At 31.9% G+C, this 8857-nt stretch overlaps 1 non-coding gene across 1 annotated transcript; it reads left to right on the forward strand.

Moving 5' to 3' along the window:
* Positions 1 to 7089: 7089 nt before the first annotated feature.
* On the forward strand, positions 7090 to 7162 carry TRNAK-UUU (transfer RNA lysine (anticodon UUU)). The gene has a single exon. It is a non-coding gene; the product is annotated as a tRNA-Lys (tRNA).
* The last annotated feature ends 1695 nt before the right edge of the window (positions 7163 to 8857 follow it).

Genomic DNA, 8857 nt, shown 5'->3' on the forward strand with positions numbered 1-8857 from the left:
TCTTTTACGTTTTTTTTTTTTTTTTTTTTTTTTTTTGTAAAACAAGAGTTTCAAAGTGTAAAAAGTTTTGGCAGATGTCACCTGTTTCGCTCCAATCACTAACTAGTACAAAGTATAGTTTAACCATCAGCTACTGTTACTACAGAAAAGTGGAGCCAACCTTTTCATGTATACATTAAAAAAAAAAAGAAAAAGAAAAACGAATCAGGTTCAATGTTAGATGAAAGAATGCACACAGAAAATACCAGATTCTATATCTGTTATATTCATATTGAATAATAAATAGTCTAACATAGAAAAACATAAATAATTAAAAAAAATAGCCCTTTGGTTTTAGATAAATAAAGTGAAATTATATTTAACAAACAAACATTTTGTTTTATTTTAGTGATTTTCATTACACACCAAAATAAAACTTGAATATTATAAATACAAATTAAATCAAATGAGAAGAGCTTTTGTGTATTCATTATTACCCAAGCTTTGGTATTTGGGGAATCTTTAAAAGTTGATTATCTTAAAAGTTTGATTATATCGGGCATATGACTTTCTGGACAGCAATAAAATGGTGAATACTTGTTTTATTAAAGGAAAAATTTATAAAAAAAATATGCAGCTTACTTACAAAAACAGCCTTTAATCTCTTATCCTAATTAATAGATCTATTTGTGTTTGTAATTATAAATAATGACTGTTAAAAGGTACTTTTTTTTATTATTTTTCCTTACCCTTAAGACCTGAAATCCGATTAAAAAGGTACGTAGATAGCTTAAAGGTAACTAGTTTTTTAGTAGTGTTATTGACCTCCCCGAGGAGCATTTCTCCAAAGAAACACCTCTGTTTCATGGTCTCTGAGTGTTATGCCCACTGTGTTAAAGTGTCGTTGCGTACTTTTACATAAAGTGTGGTGATATTTGCATATTGGAAGACACTTGATTTCTGTTGGTCCTGTTTTTATGTTCCAATGTTTAAAAAAATTAGATAAATGAATGTGTAAAAAATTTAAAAAATACCACATAGCCTTAGTTAAGCCTAATTAACGAATTTTTAAAAAATTTAAACAAAAAATTAAAAATTTACATTTTTAAAAATTTAAAACAAAAAAAATCCAAAAGTAATTATTTTATTTTGTTAATGTCCTACTAAATAATCTATAAAAATTAAAAAAAAAAATACAACTTAGGCTTAGTTAAGCCTAACTTGAATTTTTAAAAAATTTAAATAAAAAATTAAAAATTTACATTTTTAAAAATTTAAAACAAAAAAAAATCCCAAAGTAATTATTTTATTTTGTTAATGTCCTACTAAATAATCTATAAAAATTAAAAAAAAAATACAACTTAGGCTTAGTTAAGCCTAACTTGAATTTTTTTAAAAACTGAAACAAAGAATAATTTATCTAAAAGTAGTATTTTTATTTTATTAATATCCTGCTAAAGCAATTGTACAGTTTTTAAAATTCGCTCAATAAAGAAAATATTTCGTCGCTCTGGAATGCATTCTTTATTTTGTAATTTCATATTTAAATCTCTTTTTTGCGTTTTTAAAAATCTTTGTACTCTCCAACTTCTGGCCTCTAACAAATGTCGTCAAGCTATTCAAATAATTCTCAACCATTTAACACGTTCGTCTGTTAGGCGTTACCAGGTTACAGAATTTCCTGTTAACTCAATTGTTGGCCTCTACCTAGAATTTCTAGCGGTTATGCTATATTTGGCTTACCACATAAATTCTCAGTGTATTTAAATACCTACCATTACTCAGTATTTCTAGTTTTTTACCGATCTGTTTGAATGACAGCAGCAGAAGTCTTTAATTTCATGTCTTCTCAAAACAGACTAATATTGGGAAAGGAAAAAAAAAATAAAATAAAAATAATATATATATATATATATTCATGTTATGCTAAATGCGTTTTTCTCTAAAGGACACAATGTTCACTGTATTTTACCATCATTAATTTGGCGATTACAGTTATCGTTTCAAAAGCTTTCTAATTACAGAAGCTACTAATGTATCACGAGATTAGGAGGGGGGAAGAGCGTTCAGTACACTGCACGAAATGGTGGTCTGTTAGCACATTATTCCTATTTTCAACGCATGGACTTTCAATGTATTTAGGCATTGTGAACTGCTTTATATTCCATATGTAAACATAGCTACGCAAAAAAAAAAAAAAAAAAAGAATTGTAACCTTGTTCATTTTGCAAAGTAATAAGGGAGGTGTAGAGGTTTTTTTTTTTTTATCGTCATGTAAGCAGTTTATTTTAAATAAGACAACAGAGTATACTCCGTACATGAAATACACTGCGCAATACTTCTTGTTAGTTCTCTACGTAACGAAGTATTTCTCACTAATGCAGTAATAGTAATAATAATAATAATAAGAAGAAAGTACTGCAGAGTATACGATTTGTGCATGTTAATCACGTCTTCTATCTGGAAGATGTCATCCATCCAAAGACGGTAAGCTTAGTAATACATCCAAAAGTTAATCAAATTTGCTTCTGTATTGAGGGCTTTTTATTTATTTATTTATTTATTTTATTTTATTTTATAAGGTGGGGGATGTTTATGAATACCGGAATTTTTATGACCTCCCGGATGTGTGGATTCAAATGCACTTCCCGATCAGCATAGCTAGAACAATTAATGTCTAATACAGACAAATCGGCCGGAGAACACACGCAATTAGCAAAGTACATTTATAGCCAGAAATTGCAGTTGGACGGGTGAATGGCGTAATGTAGTGTGGTCCGCGAAATCTCCTGGGATTCCATGGAGGTACTATGTAATATTAATAATATTATTATCATAATAGTCTCGGATGCAGTAAACATACTTGTCCTGCCTTTCACGAAGGAAATTTTTTTAATATATCGGAAATTTATTTTATTTTCTAATTTCCATAAATATCGAACTTTTTTTTTTTCAGTTTTAAACGTTTTAATTTAAAAATGCATTTTAACGTATAACAAGTTGACATTTATAGTGTTTCATTAATTTTGTGTAGCTATAAAATGGATACATCTTCAAGAAAGCGTTCAAAACTATGTACTTTTTCTCAGCACATATCCGTGACTCAAAGACAAATTGCTAATGAGTGTGGTGTTGGTTTGAGTACTCTTAATGCGATTTTTAAGAGGATTAGGGAGACAGGTACCCTTTCTCCAAACAGAAAAGGAAAACTACACGAATTCAAGATTGTCTGCTGTAGACTTAAATAGAGACTTGATGACTAGTGGGATTAATGTTTCTTACATACAGTTGGTTGAAGATTGCTGGAAGCAGGGAGGAGTGCTCACAGATTAAAAAAAAAAAAAAAATATATATATATATATATATATATATATATATATATATATATAAGAAGCTGTTGACGAAGGCTGTGGCAGAAAAGAAACTTCAGTGGGAAAAAGTGTACAAAGATTGGACTGTTGAGAAGTGGAAGGAGGTCGTATTCTCAGATGAGAGCCATTTATTTGTACAAGGAGAGTGATTACCCTATGTTCGCAAATCAGCGGCCGAGAAGATTTCTCCCGCCCACCTTCAACAAGCTCCTAAATACCCAGCTAAAAAGATGTTCTTGAGTTGTTTTACAAGTTGTTTGACCAAGATGTAATAATATTGGAGAAAAGAGTGGTCCCGCAGATCCAGAGAACTCATCTTCCAACAGGATCTCGCTCCTTACCACACCTCGAAAAAAGTGAAAAAGTTCCTCAAAAATCACAACATCCAATTGCTTCAGTGGCCAGGATACTCTCCTGACATTAACCCAATAGAAAATTTGTGGGCCAGAGTGAAAAAGAGACTTCGAAAATTAAATTGTGATACGAAGGAAAACTTAATACAATCGATTATAAAAGTACGGTATCGATGCAGAAATAAGAAAAATGTGTTCTTCGTTGGTAGAGACCATGCCTAAGCGAATTAATGAACTTATTAGGAACAGAGAAGCACACACAAATTATTATGTAAAGTTGGAGTTTAATTTTTGTACTTATTTTAAATCAAAATTTTTTAGATTTAGATTTAAAATAAGTACAAAATAGCAGATTTAGAAATTCACCTTAACCAACAAATGAACCTCGATTATTGGGATTATCGGAGTCTCTATTTCACTTCGGTGACATTCTGAAATAATTTGTTTCTGCTAGAAACATCCAAATCTATTCGGATAATCGAGAAAGTTTTTTTTTTTTTTTGGTTAAAAACGAATTTCTAAATTTGTGTTGAAATATGTTTAGAACTTTTTTAAGTACGCAGATAATCTTAAGGAAAATAATTTCAGTAGATTCCAGGACCATGCGCACAGTGATTTATTATGGAAGATTGTGAGGAGGTGCATTTTGATGGAATCATTCCCCCCTCTTTTCCTGTCTTACCCCCCCTCACCCCATTTTTTTCTCTTTCTTTCTATTAATAAGGAAAACGCTTAGATCTCATTATGAAAAACGTCTCTATGGGCGTTAATAAATAAATCATAATAAAAAAAAAATGTCAATTTTAACAATCATTACACTTTCTGTAGTTTTTATTTAATCTTTTAGAAGTGAATTATTTATCAATACGCAATAATAATGGAAAATTTATTTTCGTATTTATTTTGCAGTACATCGAGTCATTAATGCCTCGAAAATGGACTTCAGATCCCGCATGGGTGAAGTTTCTGAAATTAATGGAGTTCTTTTTATGTCCCTATTTTACAACTTTCAGGAGGGAGGAGGAAAAGAATGATTTGTTGGTTTCTTCCCCCCCCCAACCCCCCCTTCCACTTAACAAGTAAACAACCACACCAGCTGATTGCTGACGTGTTACAGGCCACGACAATTATTTCAACGAACGTTCCACTTCCTCCCCCCCCCCCTCAACCACCACCACCGCCACCCCCTAGTCGTTCGCAACACGAAATCGCGCGCGGCAAGACAAGAAAGCAGCACCGAGTATCGTTCAGTCTCGGCTCACGCGTTCGCCTCGTTCTGCTCTTTTCTCCCGCGCGCGCACCTCACTCGGCGAGGTCGGTGACCTATGCCGAGGTGCCCTCCAAGAAAACTTCACTCTTCGCTCTTTCTCGGGTGTTTCGCCTGCATCTCACTGACTTGGGTTTTCTTCCGGGTTAGTTTTCTGAATTTCGTCATAGCGAAGTATTGCATCACTTCCGACGAATACGGCGAACGAACACAACTCCGGCTCCCTGTCAAAAATGACACACAAACTGTTAGCATTTACTCGCTAATTGTCTCTCTCTCGCGCGCTAAGGGAGACTATCCTGGTGAAACGTAAAATAAAAGTCGTGTTAGAAGGTGAAGTGCTCTTTACAGGGAAAAGGCACGTTGTTATGGCAACTCATAGCGTGGATATTTAAAATATCGAAGTAGCAATAAACATATGAAGGATTCTGAGAAATCCGAAAATGTTTTTTTTTTTTTTTTTTTTTTTTTTTTTTTTTTTATCCTTTTTTGGAAAAAAATTGTCAGTGTAGTTCGAAGTTTTGCGTGAGAATGCAAATTCGTGAAGTCGAATAAACTTACTCATTTGGGAAACGATCAGGAGAACAATATTTCTAGATTGAATGTTAAATGATAACTGGAAGGTGATTTTTAACTTTTTTTTTTCTTTTTTGCAATATAAATTTCCAAATAAAGATTAAAAACCACACAATAGCGGTCTGGAATCAACTTGGATGAAAGAATAATATGTGTCTATTTATGACAATCATAAAATATAAGTATTCTTGTAGAATCATAAAAGAAAGAAAAATGGAAATAATTGCAGAGCCATAAAAAGGTACATTTTGCAAATAGCATTCTTGTATAGTGAAGTATCACTTATAACTTAAATCGATATTTGGCTTATGCACCGTGGATAGTGGATTTATTCCTATTTGTAATTCATAATTTTATTCCCCAAATGATCCGATTGAAACCAAAAGTAAGGTAATTGAATACATTTTAATAAATATCCTCACTTCCAAATTTCATTAAAATTCGTCAAGCAGAGCGAAGTTATTATCTCTATCATTTTTCAAAACATTTTAGCTCAATTCTCCCGTAAAAGGCATGAAGGTAGATTAGATCAACTGAAAATAATAATAATAATAATAATAATAATAATAATAATAATAATAATAATAATAATGAGTAATGTAATGATTTTTCAATATTCCTTTCTCTTTTGGATGTTCCCTCAAGGAATATCCATCACTATCCAACTACCCACTAGGTACTCGGAGAGCCCTGAGATTGTTATCTTTCGCATATGGTAATTACACCATTTAATTCGATAAGAAAGATCTCTTGTGTTCCTTAATCACTAATGCAACGGTCATTATTGTCGACGTCAATAAGACTATCTCAGTTTGGAAAGGACGTTACCTATCTACATAAATAATATAGAAATCATATATAAATATTTGCATATACTTTGGTACGCCAGTGTGCGCAGGTGTCAAAATGAAAGCATTTGTTTTAAACCAACCGAGTGCGATATAGCAATGCATTGTTTAAAAGACGTCATTGTTGAAGTTTCATCTATCAAAACACGTGGATTGCATAATCTCGCGAGATTATGCAAGAGTGCATGTAAAGTTACGTGAAATTCCAACGGAAAATTCTGCATTTTTCAAATCTTTCTATGAAATAACCATGTGCTCTCCACTGCTCTGCTTCTTATCAATCCCCCCCCCCCCCACCCACACACACACGGACTTAAGTATCTTGTTAAAAATGAGTTATTAATATAGATAGTAATTGAAAACCCATATTCTAATACTCCTTAACTATGAATATTTATTATCGTCTGGAATCTCTCCATGTAGAATGTTAATTATATGTGAATCAAAGTCTTATATGAATGAATAATATATACAAATATATATTCAAAATACTACTTTTATTAATATAGTCTTTATAGTGTATTGGGAAAACATTATCACGTAACAACTGTTTTTTTGTAGAGTTTTAAATAGATTGTTTTGTAACTTATTATGAAATAATAATGGACACTTAATATGCTGTCTTTTAATCAAAGATTGAATGAAAAATAATTTAAAATATTGCTACTACCGATAATAAGAGTAGCGGATGTGAAGCCCGGATGGCTCAGTCGGTAGAGCATTAGGCTTTTAACCTAAGGGTCCAGGGTTCAAGTCCCTGTTCGGGCGGTTACTTTTTTTTTAATTTCCCTAAAAATAATATTCACATATACTATATGTCATGTATTAAAGTGAATGTAAAAGTTATCCGTTTTTTTTTTTTTAATATATATATATATATATATATGTGTGTGTGTGTGTGTGTGTAGAAAGTTTTTTACCTTGGGTAGTATAATATACGTTAAAGATGCCAAGCTATTTTAAACCTGGTTTTAATCCATTTCCCAAGTAAGCAAACAGACAAGTAAGTCAAGTTTGCACCTGCAAGTAGTTCAAGTCTGGGTGACCCGTACGTAGTGCAAGTCTTAGGCAACTCGTGTATATATATATCTGTATATATATATATATATATATATATATATATATATATATATATAATTGTTCACCATATATTTCAGATGTTCTGAATAGGGTGCCGAATTCCAAAGAAAAAATATGTCCTGCATAATTCAGTGTTAATTAATATTGTAACTGCTCTATCCCAAAGTCAGATAGAGCGTTTAAAAAGTTGAAAAATGCTGAGACTTTTATGTATTGTGAAGTGTACACTTAAACAGAAAAATGAATTTAATTGTTTACATTAAAATAAATGCAATGATCGAAAATAATGTAAATAAATAAATAAAATAAAAATCCTAGTCAACCCACTGTATTATAGGTTAAACTTTTCGACAAGTTTGGAGTCACATAATATATTTAAATTGGACCATTTTTACGTGAAAAATATTAAAATATCTTCAAATTATGCAAAACAGTAATTTCGCTTTGGCCTGATGGAATTTAAAGAAGTATTGCTAATTAGGATTTCTACTAAAATGTCTAGAGTCTCTCAGTTTTCGTTCAGAAAGGCTATTTTTAATATTACAATTAGAGAGACCAAAATTATGTCTAGTAATAAATGGCAAAAACAGCTCATGTTCAGTTAACCTGACAGTGAGTTACGTCATCATACAACAATGTCATTGTTTAAATTCATCTTTTTATGATCGTCTGCGATTTTGTTATTTATTTTTAACTATAATGAATGTTATTCTTGCTATCCGGAAGTCGAGGGAGAAGTAAACCAAAAGTATCTTCGTACTGCTTGTATATAGTTAAAGGAAAAATCCTCTCTTAAAAAATATCTTCAGCGTGTATAACTGATTTGAACTCTTCGCAATAGCCGATGGATGCGATTAGGGCCATTCGATTGAGTTGATCAAGTAGGTGTATTGAGTAGCATGGCTGGAATTTCGAAACCCGGCAACTCCTCGTCATTTAGTGGTGCCAACAAGATGACGCAACTGCTTTGCTATCCCACCAACCACCAGGTGTCTAAAAATTCATTTCCAAAATGGTGTATGTCTCGGGGCACAGAATCATATCCTTTTTTTTTTTTTTTTAATTCTGCGTGTTGCACCATACGTTTTGGGATTCCTGAAAGAAACAAGTCTGTCTTGACCCATTCTGAGAACCAAAGAAACAGGTTATAGCTAACATCACCTTCTTGGAATATTCGCACAACCGTTATTCCAAGAATGACTGGGATTCTTCTAAATAGAATTTCAGCTGTCTGTAAAAAAGGCAACCGTTTTATTGATCCCTTAAGTTCCTGTTGTTTAAATTATTATTATTATTTTATGTTTACTTCCTGAAGTGGAGCAGGAAGCCGAATTTAAGAAACGAAAGTTTTAAAATAATTTTTACTCTTTTAGGATATATAAG

The sequence above is a fragment of the Typopeltis vanoorti genome, chromosome 13 (assembly GCF_054136105.1).
Source record: "Typopeltis vanoorti isolate ZY-2024b chromosome 13, IOZ_Tvanoo_1.0, whole genome shotgun sequence".
NCBI lineage: Eukaryota > Metazoa > Arthropoda > Arachnida > Uropygi > Thelyphonidae > Typopeltis > Typopeltis vanoorti.